Genomic DNA, 20,598 nt, shown 5'->3' with positions numbered 1-20,598 from the left:
GTCTCTGCAGCCCTGTCCATAGAAATTTTCACAGTGATGGGTATGTTCTATATCTTCACTACTCAACAGAGGAACCACTAGCTGCACTGAGCACATGAAATACGGCTAGTGTAACCAAGGACCTACATGTTATTTTATTTAATTTTAATTTATTTAAAAATAAATTTAAATAGCCACATGTGTTTAGTGGCTACCATATGGGACCACATAGAGAAAAGATAAAAATAACTGAGGCTCTATTAAGTATTAAATAAGTTACTGTGAGATTTGAATCAGATAATAATACAGATGCTAAAATATTTTTCTACATTTAAAAAATACTTTCCAAGTTTGTTATGGTTACATGAACTAGCATCTCTACTTTTATGTGGCATACTTAGTGAAATATTTAGAGATAATGCCTTTATTCTTTATGTAATTCTAAAAATAATTGTTGTATGTATTATTTTTATCAGTAATCATTTTACTTTATTATTTTGAGTTCATGCTTCGCTATGTGCTTATCTAGAGCAGTATAATAATCTGTTGTATGCTTCAATTTGATTTTGAATGAAATACATACCATAAGAAACAAGAGTTCCCATAAACATAAAAACATAATGCCTTTTATTTAGAAGAAGTTTTTTACTTTTTCTTTTTTTTTTTTTTAGGGAGATACAAATGGTTATTCTTAATTTACATTCTCATCTTTGCCTCTCATGAGATAGCATCACTCCTCATTTCTATTGAATCTATCAGGTTCTATTTTCTTTACTGATCTATTTTAATCCAAATCTGTAAATATTGCCCTCCTTCTTGATTAGCCTTTCTTCTCTAGATTTACTTTCAAGTAATGGTAATAGTCTGTAACTACTTTAAACCTGTCCCTTTGGACTATTAAGGATTCTACATTTAAGGATATATTGTTTTAGAACAATGGATAGTATAATTATAAAAGTACAAGTAACATATCTAAGAGGATGAAAGTGTTGCAGTATTATATTATGTTAAAAATTGGCATCTTTTGACATCAGCTTGATATTTCTGTGAATGTCCATTCACCTCAAGAGATTTCTTCACATAATGAGTTAGCTCTCATCTTTCCTTGCAACAAATTGAGGCACCAAAGTCAGCTTTTTAGACTGAATGATAAAACATTTGAGGGTCATCTGAGCTATTCTTTGTTTTTATTGTTTTTAGTTTTGGTCACTCAGTTATAAATACCTGTGTTTGTCCAGTTCCTTAGATTCCATATTAATAAATTCTATAAGGTTCAGGAGATTGACTGTTAAAGATCAAAGTTGAATAGTTTTTACTTTGGTTGTATTCATTATTTAAAAATAGAGGCTTATTTTATTCAGTATTAGGTTAAATGATTTTAAACAATTTGTCAAGAAATTTTTATGTATCTTTTTTAAACAGCAGGTTTGAAAAGTAGAAAATACAGATAAGGAAAAAAAAATTATCTCATCATACCACACAGTTTTAAGATAGCCCAGAGTCTACGGCCTTGCCACCCTGAACACACATGATCCTGTCTGATCTCGGAAGCTAAGCACAGTTGGGCCTAGTTAGTATGTGAATGGGAGACCACCTAGGAAGACTGGGTGCTGTAGGTGTAAAAAAAAAAAAAAATTGATAGCCCAGAAAAAAATTTCCGAACTTAGTTTATGTGTGTATGTGTGTTTTCACATCCTTAATTTTTTTTTTTTAGAGTTCAGTCATCAAGAAATTGCTGGATCAAAATGTAAACATTATTTCTGATATGTACTCCCAGCCAGAAAGTTGGTACCAATGTACAGAACAACCAGCCACGCTGCCCGTTCTATATTTGGGCATGCCTGTTTCCCTATTTCTTTGTCAACACTCAAGATTATCTTTTTTTCTATCTTCCCTAATATAATCAATCAAAAATTTCTCATTATTGTTTTAATATACATTTTATTGACTATTGAAAAAGTTAAATAGTTTTCATGTTTATAGACTGTGTGTTCTCTGGTTGTCAATCACTTGGTAATATGAATTTTGAATCTTTACATATAAAAGTATTTCCAAATTTTACTTGGTCACAGATCCTCTTTTGTGCAGAGTATCTTTTTTCCTGTAATTCATTTTTTGGAAATACTGTTATATACTATGAAATATATATATATATATGTATGTATATATAAAATTATGAAATTTTTTATAGAGAATTTAACTAACAATAAAATGTATTAGATTGTAGTGAAGCAGCTTGCAATGCAAGTAGTATCCTTCATTATTTATATGATGCTAAAAAAAGTATAGATACTAAATAAATATTTATGAGTTGATTGACCCATTAAACATTGATAGATAAGATCTTTAAATATTATGAAGGTCTTTACTTAAATGTATCTATTTTGGAAACATTGCTATAGGGTGAAATTACAAGCACCTATCTTATAAAATGAGTATCTTTCAGAAAACTGAAGATATAAATATATACACATTTCAGAAAACAAATAATAACAGTTGATTTATTGTTATGTATCAAAATATGGGCTATTTAAACTGTATATTAACATGCATTCTCCAATAATCAGTTTAATTGATATTTAAATCATTTCTACATAATTCCTCTATATAATGAAATATACAAAATGTAAACTCTTTTAAGAAAAAAAAATTCAATCCCCTTTTAAATTTGCCAAGTGTCCTGTGGGAATCAGTTTAGGCAAATCATTTACATTAGGCTACCCACCCCACCCTCACCTCTCACCCCAACTTAATTGGCTGTCACTCACAATTAGTACTTTTATACATTTTTTCACAGATGCCTGATCAGTGCTTTGTTTCAATCATGCTTAGCAAATGAATGGCAGATTGAATGTATTGTTGAGCAGGGGAGATACTGACTGGGTTGAATATTCTCACTTTGAAACTATTCCATTATTGACATAACCTATACATAAAGCAAGTGAGTAAGATAAACTATAAGCAAGAAGTTTGCAAAAGCAGAAAATAACCAGTGATAGTCAATTATAATAATGGGGTTAATTAAAACACAAGCATTAGGGGAGCAAAATTTTTGTTTCCAAATTTTTATTGAAGGCTTCTTAAAGGTGGCAGGATTGAAGCAAAGTCTATATTCATAAGAACATGTGTATGTTGAAATAAACTATATTGTTGAGACCTCTTATTTAGGCATGACTTGTATTATAATTCCAAAGACTGAATTGAAATTAACTTACTTTTTAAATGCCAGTAGGTAAAATGAAATCTTCATTGTGTTTACCTGGATATATTTTTTATATTCACTAGATAAAGATATTTTTCAGGGTTATAAACTTCTTGCAGAAAAGAAAAAGTCAAAATTAAGAAGTGGCAGAAATCATAAGCTATATGAACACATTATTAAATATCACGATTTCAAATTCAGTACTTCGATCTTTAAAGCTGTGTTCATCTTTGCAAGGAACAAGTACAAATTATTTATAACATGAAGAACTTATATTATGAGGAAACAGCCATAATAATGAATAGGCACTCTTATAATTCATAAAATTGGTTACATAATACTTGCCCTAATTGGTCATTCCTGCCTAGTAACTGATATGCTATTTTAATTTCTCTATCTTAATTATAATACTCTCTTGCTACAGGCTTTCCAGTATTAACTTCCCATGCTGCAATTGACCGCTATGTATCTATATTAGTTTTTCTATTTTCTTGACCCCAGCAACCCTTTTAATTATATTATCAGAAAGAGAATAACATTGAACTCTTACCTGAACACAGATCTGTGTCTCCAGTGAAATAATAATGATCTCAGAATTTTCTACCTAAAAGTAGTGAAGATTCTTTTTTTCACAATCTGAGTTATTTCCTTTCTGAAAGGAGTTTATGATAATGGCAAGAACAGAGGCAAATAGATAACCAAAATCAAGTTTAATAAAAGGGTAAAGATATTTATGTTGGTATGTAATAGAATGTAAATTGCTTTGTAAGGACTTTATTTTATTTATCATTAGTTGAATATCAAATAAGGAGCAAATATATTGTTCAGCCTTACAGGAAAATAAATAATCCTCAGGGCTAATCTTCAAGAAATTACAGTATGGGGAGCCAAAAAAGAAGATATAAAGATTGACAGATTGCCTGATCATTATGATACAGTGTAATCAGTGATACTGAAGAGTGCAAATTGATTTGGAAAGGTATAAGAGGATTGCACATCCAGAATATGGGACAATTGAAGTCAATTTGAAGAAGGGATTAGTAATAAGAATTGGGAATATTACTGAGGCAAGACATGAAGTGAAAAAAATAAAACAGTTCCACCAGAATAAGGTTATCTAACAATAGGGAAATATTTAAACTTTTTTCCCTTAATATTAAAGGCATGTTCCACATCTGAACATCTGTCATGCAGTCTCAGGTGGAATAAATAGTTTCATCATCAAAGGCTGGTATCTGCAGTAATTATTGCTCATCAGAAATATTACATTTTCCTCATATTATTAAAGAAAGAAATCATGATTCCCTTGAAATATTTTCTATTTGTGAAAATCCCTCTTTCCTTGGAGTGGTGCTGCATTGGCAACTTGGTTGTGCTTCTTGGAACTCTGAGGTTTGTGGTGACTGACTGTTCAATTTCTCTGGACATCGCAGCCTGAGAAAGCAATGCCCAGACTGAAAGATGGGGATAAGCTTGGGTCCCCAAATCTGTCAATGTCTCACTGTTTAAAGGCAAAATAGAAAATATCTGAAAAGTCAGATGCCCCCAGGAGAGTTTTTTGAAGCGTGTCCCTCTTGGGCTGATTATAAAACTAATCAGCCATTTATCAAGCAAGCCATTATGTATCTAACCATATGAATAAACATAATTCATGCAAATATAATGTATGTTAAATACATTCTCGAGCTGTTATGCACGATATTTTCTTCTTCAAAAAGCAGTGACCAAAAGTGCACTTATATTTGTTGTAGTTCAGCATTTTGAATATCTTGTTTTCCTCCTGTAATTGATGAAATTATGACAGTTCCTCTGATTAAGTTCTCCCCTCCACACATGTCCTAGGCATTTGGAAGAGGGTTACTTATTTCAGAGGCCATACATTAAGATGATATTCTTAGATAGTCTGGTTGTTTAGGGTTTTAATAGTACTTCAGATTTTGTACCGTTAATAGGTCTTGACATTCTAGAAGAAGGAGCCCAGTTCTAAGCTCATTAATAAACAAATTTAAATGCTACAGTGTCAGTCCTGACCTCAGAGGTACCCGTTAGTGACTTTTCTCCATTGTACTATAATGTAATCATAGACACTGAAGTAGCAGACCATTTTTTTTGTTAATCAGAAATAATTCAAATCATTACAGTTCAAAAATAAAGCCTGTTTGTGTCCTTTGTTTTTAATGAAAACAGTTGGGAGCTCCCCTCAATGCTTATACTTTTAAGATATAAAATATGTAATTTCAATTGTTGTAAATGTAAAGTGATGTATTTGTGTACAGCCTCTAAAAAAGAATCAGTTTGTTACATATAAATCTGAAAGGTTATAGTTATCAACTCTGAACATGGAAAAGTGCCATGATTTATTTATTAGTATGCCTCTCTGGAAGATGTATATAGCTCTCCCCGAAGCCCAGAAGCCCACCTACTCTCCAAGTTTGCATTCCTTGAAGGCAAACTTATTCAAGTGTCACAAATATAAGTCTTGGAATGTATTCTAAAATCTCTTTAAAAACAAGTATTTGTTCATCTGTGGAACAGAGGTAATATTTATTTACAGTGTCACATACATTACAGTCTATTTTCAAGCTTCTATTTCTTTGTCAGTTTATTAAGATATATCATTATACACTGAAAATCTTTGCAGAAGGCGCTTACATTCAGGAATCACCATAAATGCCAGCAAAGATGGCAACTTATTCCAGTGTATGTCCAAGCTAGGTGACTGGATACAGTTGTGTAAGTTGTGCCCTACACAAGAACACCAGGTCATCAGATATATGGGACCAAAATCCAGCCTCCCTCTATTTCCCAAGTCATGTGCTTGATAGACTAAATCCATCCAGAACACAAAAGGACTTTGTGGGTTAGTGATGGCCATTTGGCTAGGATAAATGCCTTCAATCAAATGTAATAAAACTTGTAGAGTCCTTTCAACCAGCAGGCGTGCAACAGTCAACTCTACTGAAGAAGCAGAATAGGTTTTGCTCTATGAAAATGTGTACTTGTGAACTTACTCAATAATTGTCTCATCTAGTCATGCCAATATAGATAGTGGACGATTCTAACTCAGATACAGTGTGAAAATGTTTCTGTGAATCCTACCTTCTTCAGGGTCTGACACTACTCTTATATTCCTATATTTCCGATAGTTAGCTTATTAAAAACATTTTGTTTATGTTTATTTAATAATTTTATAAATAAAGCAGTGCTAGAATAAATTTATCCCCTATAATGCTGATGCTCATTGGATTCTGTTATCATAATCATGACTACTCTTGTGGTAAAGCTCCCTTAAGGAAAAGGGATGGATAGTTAGTTCTACCTTGGGTTTACTTTCCAAGGACAGGCTAACCAGTGTATCTTTCCTCATTTTTATAGGCATCTCACTTTTCTCAATTGTAAGGCATCCACAGTTTTATATCTTAGATATGTCTACAAGTAAGTATAAATATGTAAATATTAATACTCCTGAAAATAGAAAACTCTGCAATTGTATGTTAAAGGCATTATGAAATTACTTCACAGTTATGTCTACACTAGTGAATAACTCTAAAAATTACCCCAAAACATTATAGACCAATTTGCAGCTTGAGTACAAAAGTTTCGTATCCTGGTGTCATTGTGGCATGGAGTTGAATCACCAGGACAGTGTATGTTGCAAAACGATGACACTGCAGTCTTTTTTTTTTAATGAGACCTTACCTTCAACTATGATGCCAGCTTTTTAGTGGATCTAGTTAATGACAAAGAGTAAGTTGAATGATGTGAGGTCATCAAAGACAAGGCTCAAGTGCAGACATCAAAGTTACATTCATTAATATCAAAACTCTATTCATTATTGTAAAACCAAAAAAGGAGTCCTTTAATTGATGAGCATTAAAAATGTTTTCAGAGCACTTAACTTATATTAAAATGTAATAGTCACGATTATTTGGGTGTTAAATTACTGTTCTAAACTGAGATGAAAGGAATTCAGGAAAACCTGACTTGCATCCTAAGAATGAAACTATCCCTGACCTTTTATTTATGGCATTTCTGTCATCAGTAAATATTACCCTAATGACTTGAACTACCTGATTTGTCATTGGGAGAATATTTTAGATGATGACTGAATAGGCAGAGAGCAAATTTCTTTGAAGACATTTCATCATTTTGGGTTAACGATAAGTTTTAGTGTGCTACATAGACTAGAAAGTTGAAATTTTATATTAAAAAATTTAAGTGCTTTTACAAAAAGAATGATTGGCCTGTAGCTAATATATTGTGTAATAGAAGACTGATTTTACTTACAGAAATTTAGATTATTATAAGTGACTTAAATTTTGCCAGAAGAAGGTAAGGCTTAACATTAAAGCCTTACAAAACCCTTTTAAATAATTAAACTCTAAAAACCAAGGTTATGTTAATATTGTTGTAAATCTGTCTGTAGCCCTTGATTCCACTGTGTGGTGTTTTAAAAGTTCTTAATTAGAAAAAAATAATATCAATCAAAGAGTACAAACTTTCAGTTATAGGATGAATAAGCTCTGGAGACCTATGATGATTACGAATAGTTAATAATGTGTTGTGTACTTAAAAATTGCTAAGAGAAATGGGCTTAAGTTTTTATACCAAGCACATACATACAGATACACAATATTAACTGTGGGAGGTGATAGATATGTTAATTAGTTATATTGTGGTCATTTCACAATGTATGCATTTATCTAAACATCACGTTTTTCACTCAACATATATACAACTTTGTCAAAAATAACTAAGTAAAAATCAAAGTCCTCTAAAAAAAAATCAATCAGCAAAAATACAGAGAGAGTGCAAAATCTTTGGAAATGCCAGAAATTCAAGGATGCTTTCAATATATTGTTTGAAATCAACTAATTATATGACCATTTGCAACATTAAGTACTGAATAAATATGCCTAAGATTTTTGTTATTCCCAGAATGGTGTTTGATTTGTTTATGTTTATTTATACTTATTTTGGGAGGAGGGGCAAATTTTCCACTCCAAACTGGCATATAAATACTTTTACAGTTTATTTTACACTAAATATTTTAAATAAATCTAGATTTTAAAAATATCATTGCTATAAAATACAGTTTTCCAACAGAACTAATAAATATTTCAAGATAGAAAAATTCGTAAATTACATTCTATACTTTGGATTTACAGGGGAGAAAATATGGTTCTCTCAAATGTTAAAGCTGGTAGATAGATTGCACATTTCAGTTTGCCTAGGACTGTTCTGGTTTACAATCACCTCCTCTGGTAATTAGCCGTATTGCCTCTTTCTATTCTCACACATGTCTAAATAATTCTGTGGTCACCCTCTTGAGTAGCCAAGCCTATTTAGGTCTTTAATAAAGACTACCATAATTCCAGTACTCAGAAATGGGGCTCTTAGGGACTCTGAGGATGCAACAAAATTAAACCATAGTAAAAGTGATGAACAACACCTTGGATTTGGAACAATTAAAAAATTAATTCAAGTTCCAGTTTTTCCTCTGTTTTATTCTGTTGCCTGTCTTGTTCTTTCTGAGCCCTTGAAAAATAGATGATAATGATGGTTTCTAAGGTATAAAAATGTGAAAATACTTTGTAAATTTTAAAATGCTATACAAATATTAAGAAGCCCACAGTATGGTTTAACACAAAGTTTTACTTGTCAAGAACACAGAGTTAAATTAAGTGTAATTATTATGCAAGAGGGCAAACTGTGCCCTTGAAACTCACTTTTACATATTTTATCTTGCTATTATATCCTCCCGGTAGATTAAGTGACCCCAAAATACCAGAGGATTCCAAAAGTAAAAATTATAGTCTTAATTTATTTTCATTTTTATATAAAATATGAGCACATTATGTGCATATTTTAATACAATGATTATGATAAAACAGTGTTTACTATATTATAGGTTTTAACCCTGATAACTTCTGGGAATTAATTTTTGAACTACTATATGCAAAAACATTTCGCTGGATTGTGGAAGATCAGAGTAAATGAAGCAAAATCACTTCTCTAGTCTGGTTTATGTATAAACAATCATAATAAAAGGCAGATTGAGATAAATATAATAGAAAAAATGAGTTGAAGTGAATGCGTAGAAAAGAAAAAAATTCATTGTTAATCCAAGCATTCTCGGGATCATTTCCCAGAGGTGGTCCCCAACTGAAAGGATGAGGTTTGGGTAGATTGAGATATTTGCCAACACAGTGCACTCCAGGCTGAGATGAAGAAGCTATACCGGTGGAAAGCAAAAGTGTTCAATGCGCTCAGTGGGCAGGTGGCCCACTGGTAGTGACGCATACTGTGAAGAGATCTCTGAGAGATGGACCTGGAAAGGGAGGTTATGTTAGGGAATGATAGACCTTGAATTTCATTAAAGAAAATAAACTCTCTTCTATAGGATTGGAAAGCCTTTTTAGTCTTTGACAAGGGTAGTGACATGATGAGATTTGTATTTTGGGAAGATAATTCTGGCAACAATAAGTTGTATTGATTGGAGAAGGAAGACGTTAGAGGCTGGGAGACCACTTCAAAGACTGTAACAATAGGTCAAATGAAAAATGGTGAAGTATGGAATTGAAACTTGAGGGAGTATGAATGACAAAGAGGGAGCCTGGAGATGCATTGTAGAAATGATTGGGCAGTAATTACTGACTGATTGAAAATGGGGTTGACGTACAGAGAGGAGTGAAAATTACCTTGAGATATTGAGCTTAGCTGACTGGGAAAATAAGAGTGCCATTCAATGAGAGAGGATTCACAGTAACAGAAGCAGCTCTGCTGGTTCAGGATTTAGCATTGAGTTTGGGCAACGTCTAGTTATCTGTATGTGTACACCTGATAGTTTTATTTTCAGATCCTGAACTCGAAGAAGGTAGCTACCTGTGCTTTATGGGCCATGAGATAAATTTTCCAAAGGCAATCCATAGTCAAACTAGACCTAGAATTTTCAAGAAATTTCCACTGTTCTTAAGACCTATGAAAACTTTAAACATTTCTTGAAATTGGTGAAATTAGAGACCCATTGAGCTACTAGACAACCTCTGTCCTCTTATTCTGAACCAGGAGGTCTGTAATAATCAGATAACTGACATCTCAATAACTGTACATGGCTGGATTTTGCCCCAATCTGAGTGCTATTCCCTTTGCCTTCTCCTCATTTGCTCTTTTATACACAGTCAGAAACAGCAACTTGGTGGGAAATGAGTAGGATGTTGTATAGAGGGGGGCGCTGCGGTAACTTAATGCATTGTATTCCAGAAGGGGCATCATCATAAATAAAGACATGGAGGTAAGCTTAAACAAGGAGCCTTGGTAACAGTGTATCTAAAGGGGATTGGGTTTTCTGTGCTATATTCATAATCAAATTAAAGAAAAGTAATATTGAGTGCTTGCGAAGTGCCAAGTACTATGCTAAGCTTTTCATGTGCATTATTTTATTTAATGCTACAGTTAATGAGATTTTTGTACAGTAGTCCTCCTTTATCCATGGAGGATATGTTCCAAGACCCCGTGGATGCCTGAAACTGCAAACAGTACCAAAGCCTATATATACTATATGTTTTCTATACGCAGATACCTATGATAAAGTTTAATTTATAGATTAGGTACAATAAGAGAGTAACAACAGTAACTAATAATAAACTAGAACAGTTATAACAATATCTGACAATAAAAGTTATGTGAATGAGGCCACTTATTTCAGGAGATCCCTGGCTGAAGTCTTCGTGTAAGCTCAGTGTTTTCCGGTGCAACACATTGCCATCAACCAGAACACGTTTTCTGTTCATGTCTTCCATCCACAAATTTAATACCTTTTCCGTCTTTAAGCACCTATCATGCACTGTGGCCATAACTTTGGCAGTTTGAGTGCGACAGCAAAACTTGGATGAATTGAATTTCTGTTTACTTCACAATTTCATGGATAGAAAATTCATTCTTATCATAGATCTTAGCAACCTCAGCATACATTTTTTCTTTCCTTATTAATTCTAGAACTTTTACCTTTTCACTTAAAGGAAGCACTTTACGACTTTACAGCTTCTCTCTTCTCTTTGGCATATACAATTTGCCACCATTTCTACTCTTCTCCTTTGGGGTATTTATTAAGTAAAATAAAGATTAGTCGAACACAAGTGTACTACAGGACAGAGCAAGATTCCATTGTACTACTCAGAACAGAGCAAAATTTAAAACTTATGAATTGTTTATTTCCAGAATTTTTTATTTAATATCTCCATTGTTATATGAAGATGTCAGAGAGGAGGGGAGTAAGGGTTCTGTCCTGATCTGGCAGAACCCCACTCCATGAAAACCTGATGAAAACTGGGTTAGTGTCTTTCTATTTTGTAAAGCTATGGTTGCAGAACTGAAAAGATTCAATCTTATCCATGTGGATAGAGACTCATTGTAAATCCACCTGTAATCCAAGTGCCAAGTGCCAGGTACTGGCAAAGCTGTCTTTTGGCAAGTTCAAGGCTGGATATGTCATTACTTAAGAAGAAGAAGATGGGAAGATGTAGAATAAGAGAAAAACTTTTTTTCTACTGAGGGGAAGAATGCATTCAAAGAATACTTTACTGCATTATTCAAAAGAAATGTAAAAATGTTTGTAAAAATACTATTGAAAAGTCCATTTTCAGTAGGATTCAAGAAAACATAAATTTTATAAAACAGAGAGAGTTATAGGAGCAGAACAGATTGAGATAAGAAGGAAATGATATAAGTTTGAAGAGAGCGAGATAAAAATAAGGTAGAATAAAGATTGCAGAGAAATTAAAATGCAATGTCAGAATTAAATTTTGTTTTGGAGATATAGTAATTAAAAGTAATACTGACACTGTAAATCAAATTCCTAATATGGGGAAGAATGTTTATTCTCCAGAGAATAAAAGAAGTGTACAAAGATTTTAAAATGTGAGACAATAATAGATAGGGCAGTCTGAACCTAAAAATAAAGGGAATTCCTGAACAGAACCATTTCTTGAATGGGAGATCAGAACATTTGAAATAGAAACAGTAATCTAACATAAAATCCAAGAAATTATTCTTAAAAACAAACGAATCAAAAATAAGGATAGAGAGAGAGATTTATACCTTGATGTTGGCTAATTTCTTGTAATATAAGCACAAAAGAAATAATTTTATAATTATTCAGATGGGGGAAAGGGTTTCCTACAAATCAGATAGGTAGAATGAACTGACTTCAAATTGTATTCCTCTGTAATACCAAATGCCTGAAGACGCTGAGGCCTTATCCATAGAGTACTGAAGAAAAAAGTTTGTGAATCAAAATTTTTATGCCTAATATATTACATTTATAGAACTGCCTAACAAGTTTTCAAAACTTAGCAAATTAAAGCAATACACATTTATTATCTTCACAGCTTCTGTGGGTATGGATCAACTGGATCCTTGCTGAGGATCATTCTGTGCATCTGTTACATATGTAGTGATTTATGGACTGAAATTCTAGCATCAAAATTTATACTTTATGTAGTTTTTCATAATTAATATACTGTGGTAACTAAATCTGAACTGTATTGTAGGGAGACTTATGTTATTTAGCTAACTCATTTCAACTGAAATTCTTGCATATCCAGACCACACAAAGTAAAGACTATCTAAATCTACAAAAGGAGTGAACTTTGAATAGTAAAACTGTGATTTTTTAATTCTATCTTTATATATTTCCAATGAACATTAATGAATGCATATTATAAAATAAAATATGTTTTATATTAAAAATGGGTATTAAAAATATGAAGATGCACTAACCCTTGATGGTAGTGAAGGTAATGGAATCATAGGTGATTTTTCTTTTATATTTTAATATTTAAATTTCAACAGTAAGCATATATTACATGTGTGATATTAAAAGAAACAATTTTTAAAGAAAAGTTAATTTGAAAACATTTCTACATTTATCTGTGGTGTGATTTAGTTAGTAAACATTTATCAAGACCTGCTATATACCAGCAACATGCTAGAAGCTATGTATATTTTCTGTTCTTAAGGATCTTACTGTGTAAGGGGAGAGACAGACATTTAAACAGAAGAATTTTAATATGGCATAGTAAGTATTTTTACATATTGCAACACACAGAACAGAGTAATAACTATAAAAATCAGAGGTTTTCTAATGTGAACTGATTTACTGAAAATGAAAGATGTCCAATAACAGCTTTTTTTGTTTCTTTTTATACTGTTATTCCTTTTCCAATGCTGAAGTTTCTGTGAAGAGAAATAATTTGAGATAAAATTAGTAAAATTCTGTGGTTAAAGCAGAAGAAATTTATCACCTGCTATCTTTAGACATCTATAGTGAATTTTTCAGGAGTAATCGAAAAGCTAATGAAATTATTTTGTTCTATGATGCTTCTTTATGAATATGCCAAAATAAACACATATGTAAACCCTATTTGCATGTTAAATGAATTTTGTTCCTGATTTAGAAACAGGAATTTTTACTGAGCTACTCAGATGAATGATTTAAAAAATTTTAATCAAATTCCAACTGTATTCATTTTCAGCTTAGTATTTAAGGGACTATTATGTTGAAAAGACAATAGAGAGAGCATTATATTACATTTTCAATGCCTTTAGAAATAACTGTAAAGGATTTTTCTACATTGTAATCACTGCATCCTGTCTCTACTTAGAGGAAACATATAGCTGAAACATGAAGTAATATTTATTTATTTACTTACTTATTTATTTACTTATTTATTCTTCAAAATATATTTTGCTTGTATCTATTTTGTGCCAAATTTCACAATAAGTCCTAAGTAAACAGCATTAAGCATGGTGGTCTAGCCCTCTTTATGAAGCTTAAGAAGTACCCAAAGCAGTGTGCACTTATAGCTAAGTTCACAAGACCTAGATCCATTTTCAATATTTTTTCACTGCTTAAAATAGCCCTCTGGGAAGTTTTATCTTTGTATATTCACCCCATCCAACCACAACCTGATATTTAGTTAATCCTTTTCTGTTCTTTCCAAAGGAAAATATCTTTACTGACAGTACTTTGATAGTAATCAAACCACAACAGTTACATCTTTAGAGATTTTTGTCTGACACAATAATAATAGCTACCATATTGTTTCAATGTGAACAAAGAATGATGCATTCCTAAGTAAAGGTGTACAGATAAATGATGCGTTCCTAAGTAAAGGTGTACAGATAAATGATGCATTCCTAAGTAAAGGTGTAAGAAAGTAGGAGAGGGAGGAAGTGGGGAAGAGTAAGGTAGGTGAGGGGATGGGGAGCCAAAAGGAAGGGGCTTGAGAAATAGAATAAGAATGAGAAGCAATTTAGATTCATTATGGAAAACTTCTCAAAACTTTTTAGTGACTCCGTAAAATTTAATTATTTGAAAAAACAAGATAGCAAAGAGTTTAAAATGCCTAGAAATGAGACTGGATATAGTTCATACCAACATGTTTCTTTCCTCTTAGTGTCCCATGGAGAAAATGGAGAGAGGCATTGATCTCTTAGGAACTAAGAGGCTAGAGGGAAATAAAGGGATATGGAGCACTCACTTCCCTAATGAGAAGAATAGCTAGTATTCTTACTCTTCATCAGTTCTGACTTTTGTAATGTTTAATCTTTCCACATCACCTGCTGTAGATGCATGTCTAGGATCCAGAAGTTTTGGATAGACAAATCTGTAGGCTTAGAATCTTATGAAGTACATTTTGGCCAAAAAAAAAAAAAAAAAATTGTCTTCCCTCAGAGAGTGAATGAGTGAATAAATGAGGTTCATTCAGTAAATGTTTGGATAAGTCTCTTATCAGTAGATTCAGAAACAGTGTTCAAGAGAAGGTTAAGAATGTTGAAGCTATAGTGCTAGTCTTTGAGAGAAATGTGATGGAATTTCAGGAAGCCTGAATCTAAAGGAGTGGTACTGTTAAGTGACAGAATGCAGGGCTTGATACCCACTTGGGCATTTTTTTGTATTCTTATAACCAAAAATAGTGATTGTCTACTACAAAAATAGTGATTGTCCAGGTTTTGTCAATTATATAAAATAATAGCATTTGTCAAGCCTTTGATATCCACAGATAAAAAGTACCTTATGGATATAAATTATATTTCCACTGTGTTTCTGAGGACATCTGATATATTTTATATAATTTTCCTCTCACATGTTTATTTCAAATCAGAATTAGCGCTTTAGTAATACTATTTTGCAACATTTTTCTATATATTCTACTGGAAAACCTCACTGCCTAACAAAATATTTTAGATATTACCATGGCGTTAGGGTCACAGCTAAGTTACTTTATATTATTATGTCAGTGATTTTGCTTAGAGGATTTTTTAAATAGTAATTTAAAACTGATGAGAAGTATTTACCATTATGTATTGCGAATTTGATTGACTCCTTGAAGCAGTAATCTTGGAAAGTGTCTCTTTTAAAAAACTGAATTAGTTATAATCTTAATGTGCCAATAAAATTTTTTGAATTAATAATATATTTACATAGTTTAAGATTCAAAAGGTATAAAAAGCAAAAAGTTATTTGTCCACCCCGTCGCATAGACAGTTCCCTTCCCCAGACACAACCAATATTATCAATTTCTTTGGTGTCTTCCTAAAGATATTTTGTTCATATTCAAATAATGTATATATTTTACACAAATGGTAGCATTCTGAACACAGTTTTGTAGCTTGATTTTTGCACTAAGAAATATATTTTGGAAATCGTTTGCATTAGCAGCTCATAAAGAGCCTCTTCCCTCACTTTTATGACTAGATAGTATTTTGTTAATGGTTATCATTTAACCAGACTCCTATGGATTGTCACCTAGGATGTTTCTAATTTATTATTGCTAACAAAAATGCATCAGTGAACAGTTCTGAACATATGTCATTTCATATATGCACAAATATAACTGAGGATAAGTTTTTAGAACTAGAATTTCTTGGTCAAAGAATATGTTTGTTTGTAATTTTGGTGGATATTACCAAAATGCTATCTATAAATCTGTTGCCATTTTTTATTTCCGTAAACTAATGTCTGCTTTATACAACTTCACCAACACAATGTTATTTAACGGTCTTATATTTCCCAAATGATAGACTTCTCAGAATACCTTTAATTTGCTTTCTTTTTATTATGAATTAGGTTGAATAGATTTTCATATGTAAAAGAGGCATTTCCTGCAAACTGTTAGTACTTTGCCCATTTCTCTAACAGTTCTTTTTTCTTGTTCTAAAGGAGCTTTTCATATATTAGGGAAATTTTGAGTGTAGTTATAATTCTGAGTTTATCATTTACCTTTAACTTTGACTTCAGTTTTAAATATGCAAATTTTTTAAAATGCAGTTGAATTTATTGATATTTTCTTTTATGGGTTCTGAGTTTTGTGCCATTGTTAGTAGACCTTTACTCCTCCAAGATTATAAAACAATAATTTCATGTATTTTGTTTACAATTTTTATGGCTTTATTTTTTACAATTAAATCTTTGATCTTTTGGAATTTATCTTAATGTAAGGTTTAAGGAAGACAAGAGGTTTTTACATACATACACAGCATTCAATCAGAAGACATAATGGAAGAAAAGATCATTATCGACAACAAGCTAAAGTAATATATGTAGGAATAGTCTACCTTGCTGTTGCTCCCCACCTCCATCTTTAATAACGTAAAATTGACAAAGAGAATTGTAAGTTAAAGTGTACAAAAAAGACGATTTGATATATGTATGCATTGTGAAAGGCTTTCGAAGGAATTACCCCCATCAGGTAAATTAACATATCCATCACCTCACATCTTTACCCTTTGTGTGTGTGAGAACAATTCAGTTCTACTCCTTTAGCAAATTTCAATTACACAATACAGGGTTATCAACTATAGTCAGCATGTTGTATATACATTAGATCCTCAGATCTTATTTATCTTATAATCGAAAGTTTGTACCCTTTAACATACCTCTTTCTATTTTTCTCACCCCACTCCCTAGCCTCTAGCAACTACTTTTCTACTTTCTATGACTTTCACGTTTTCATTTTTTCAGATTACGCATGTAAGTGATAACATATTTAAGTGATAACATTAAGTATTTGTCATTGTCTGCCTTATTTTATGTGGCACAATGCCCTCCAAGTTCATCCATGCTGTTTCAAATGATTTGATTTTCTTCTTTTTTATGGCAGAATAGTATTCCACTGTTTCTATATACAACACACTTTCTTTTTCCATTTGTCTGTTGGCAGGCACTTAGGTTGTTTTTATATCTTGGCTCTTGTCAATAATGCAGTAATGAACATGGGATACAGATAACTCTTTGCAATATCGATTACATTTTCTTTGGATACAAACCAGGGAAGTGGCCTTGCTGGGTCATATGGTAGCTTCATTTTGAATTTCTTGAGGAACCTCCATACTGTTTTCCATAGTGGTTGCACCAGTTTACAGTCCCACCAACAGTATTCAGCGTTACTTTTTCTTTATATCCACACTAGCATTTGTTATCTGTCTTTTTAAAAATGGATATCTTTACAGGTGTGAGGAGACATCTCGCTGTGGTTTTGATTTGTATTTCCCTGATGATGAGTGATATTGAGAAACTTTTCATGTACCTGTTGGCCATTTGTATATCTTCTTTGGGAAAATGTTTATTCAGACCTTTGCCCTTTTTTAATTGGATTATTTGTTTGTTTGTTTGTTTTGCTATTGAGTCGTATGAGTTCCTTGTATATTTATGGTTTTAACCCTTTATTACAAATGTGATTTGCAAATATTCTCTCCCATTCCATAGGTTGTCTTTTCATTTTGTTGCTGGACCACTTGTTGCTTTGGGTGTCATGTCATCTCCTTCTACCTATGAAAGGACTTTGCTCTGCCTTTTTCTCATGTTCTCGCATACTCCCATTACTACTAATTTATTTACACAACAGACAAACATGTCCCAAATCTTCTCTCATAAAAAATTAAGACACCATGGAGGTAAGGTTTAAGTGTATGTGAGCTTTTTCTTCCTTAGTTTGAAACCTCTTTGATCTTGTCAGTATGTGGCTCCTTCTTATTCATCAGGTCTAGCTTAAATGCTATGTCTCAAAGAGATCTTTCCTACCCATACTAAGATGATCTTCCTTATTATTCCTTTTTAAACTTTCTTTACTTTTTCTAGAACATATTGTTTTATAATTATTTTATTCATTTCATCAGTTTACCGATCTAATTTATTTCTTCATTAAAATATAAATTTTGCAAACATAGGGAAATTTTATGCCTTGTTCCTATAGTATCCTTAGCACCTAGTATGTGTCTGGCATATAGTAGGTGACTAATAAACATTTTTGATGGAAGTAATGGAGAGAGAGGGGAAAAAAGAGAGGAAGAGGAGGGGGAGAGAGCAAGAAGGAAGGTTGATTTTACTAATTCACCATTATTTCCTCAACACATAGCACAGTGACTTTCACATTATGGATATTCAATAAATATTTGTGTAGGAAACTAACTCCTCAGAATTCTGTGTCCAACTCTCTGCTCTCGTTCTACACACTTCATACAGATTCATGAGTAACTTCATCTAGACTATTATTACAACTATCATTGATATGCTAACAACTTCTAAATCTGAATCTGAGTCTATCATTTTCTGGTTCAAGAACCACATATATATTAGCCTAGTGGACATTCGTACTTAGTGATATCACAAGACACTTAAATTCAGCATGTTAAACTTTGATCTTATTACCTTTCCACTCAAAATTAATCTTTCTGTTTACTTTACCTTAATAAATGAAATCACCCCATCTGCTCAGATATCATTGAGTCATCTATATTACTCCTTTTCTTTCATTTTCTATGTGTAATCAATCACATCTTGTGTGTTCTAATTTCTTAACATCTCTCAACAACTCTTTTCCTCTCTATCCCATTCAAGTAATCTAAAATGTTCACAACAACCTCCTAATTAGCATTGTTGCCATGGATATTCCTCAAATTCAAATCTCGCCATATCACTTTGCTTAAATCCTTCAAGATCTTTATATTTTTCTACCTACTACTCAAGCAGTGGTGATAGAAGAAATTTTTAACTTCTAAATTTAGTAATCATGGCCTTCTCACCGTCTGGCTCCTCCTTACCTGTGTTCTATGTATCCCATACCCCAGTCGTAAGGAACAATTTGCCATTGCTTTCACCCATGCCTCACTTCTACCTAGAGAAGCCTTTCAACGTTCTAAATTCTTGCTCATTCATTAAAACTCAACTTAAATATTACCTCTTCTTGAAAACCTTTTCTTATTATGCCCTACCAATAATATCTGTCCTTTTTCTTCTGTGTATTCTACTGTTACACTTGCCACACTAAACTCTAATTGTGCATTTACTTCCCTCCTCTTCTACAGCCAGAAGTTAGCCAACTTTGGTTGGATGAATGGTTGGACTACAAGAGAGTTTATTCTTTAAGAAGTTAGATAACAAGTTGAAACCATGGTTAGAACCTAGAACAAGAGTTGGAGGAAGATAACACCTAGATGATGATGATAATGATGGTAATAATAATAATAACTAGATTACTAGTATGGACAAAACCAAAAATGGGAATGGAGCCTAAGACACAAGGAATCTTCTGAGCAAGAGTTAGAAACCAAATAATAGGTACTAGTAGAGCTTGCTGCAAGACAGCCCTTATTGGTCTTAAGTTACAGTGAGGCTGGGCTGGGTTGGGTTTTGACGTATTTTCTCAGACAGTTTGTCTACAGCACAACAAACAAAATCAAAATTTTTAGCTTGTTATATACTTGTACTACAATATTCCTTTTGAATAAATGCACTCATAGAACACTATTAACAAGTAGATATTGTGTATTACTTTGTTTTATTTTTTGCTTCATGATATAAACCCCTAGGATTCAGTATAGATTAAGAAACCCCCAAACTTTTTAATGTTTTTAGTGTTTAAGTCTGAATAGAGACTACAGGTAAGATAGCCTCTCTTAGCTTTACAATCATATAAACTGGGGGGAATTTGTTATGTATAATTAAGTCTCTTGAAGAAGTTCGTCTGGGTAAAGAGGGAAGGAGTGAAGGAAGATAATTTGAGTGGTTACTGTGTGTTATGTATTTACATGCATTATCACAATTAATCCTCAGAATAACCGAGTGAAATGGATGTTCTTATCTTTATTTTACTGTTAGAGGAAATATTCTAGGGAAATTAAATAGCTTAACCAAAGAGACAAGGCAAATGAGAGACCCAAGATTCAACTTGAATTTTTCTGGTTTCAAAGTCTGACACTGCAACCAGGTTTTTTGTTGCTATCTATATCTTTGTTAGTCTTGTTTTTTAATCATCATTTATACGAATAAATTTGTATTATTTGCATTATCTGATTGACTCTCTGGTGTGGTATAATTGTGCATATATATATATAAAATCTAGTCAGAGTATATA

The 20,598-nt window shown here is 32.4% G+C and overlaps 1 protein-coding gene and 1 pseudogene across 17 annotated transcripts in view; both read left to right on the top strand.

Moving 5' to 3' along the window:
• The window catches only part of FOXP2 (forkhead box P2), a 244,700-nt gene that overhangs the window by 149,777 nt on the left and 74,325 nt on the right, over nucleotides 1-20,598 (top strand). The window lies entirely within an intron of this gene.
• Nucleotides 1,480-1,598, top strand: LOC112478783 (annotated as a pseudogene).

The sequence above is a fragment of the Pteropus alecto genome, unplaced genomic scaffold, assembly GCF_000325575.1.
Source record: "Pteropus alecto unplaced genomic scaffold, ASM32557v1 scaffold22, whole genome shotgun sequence".
In the NCBI taxonomy this organism is placed as follows: Eukaryota; Metazoa; Chordata; class Mammalia; order Chiroptera; family Pteropodidae; genus Pteropus; species Pteropus alecto.
The sequence above is the reverse complement of the archived record's forward strand: the minus strand, read 5'-3'. Positions and strand labels throughout refer to the sequence as shown.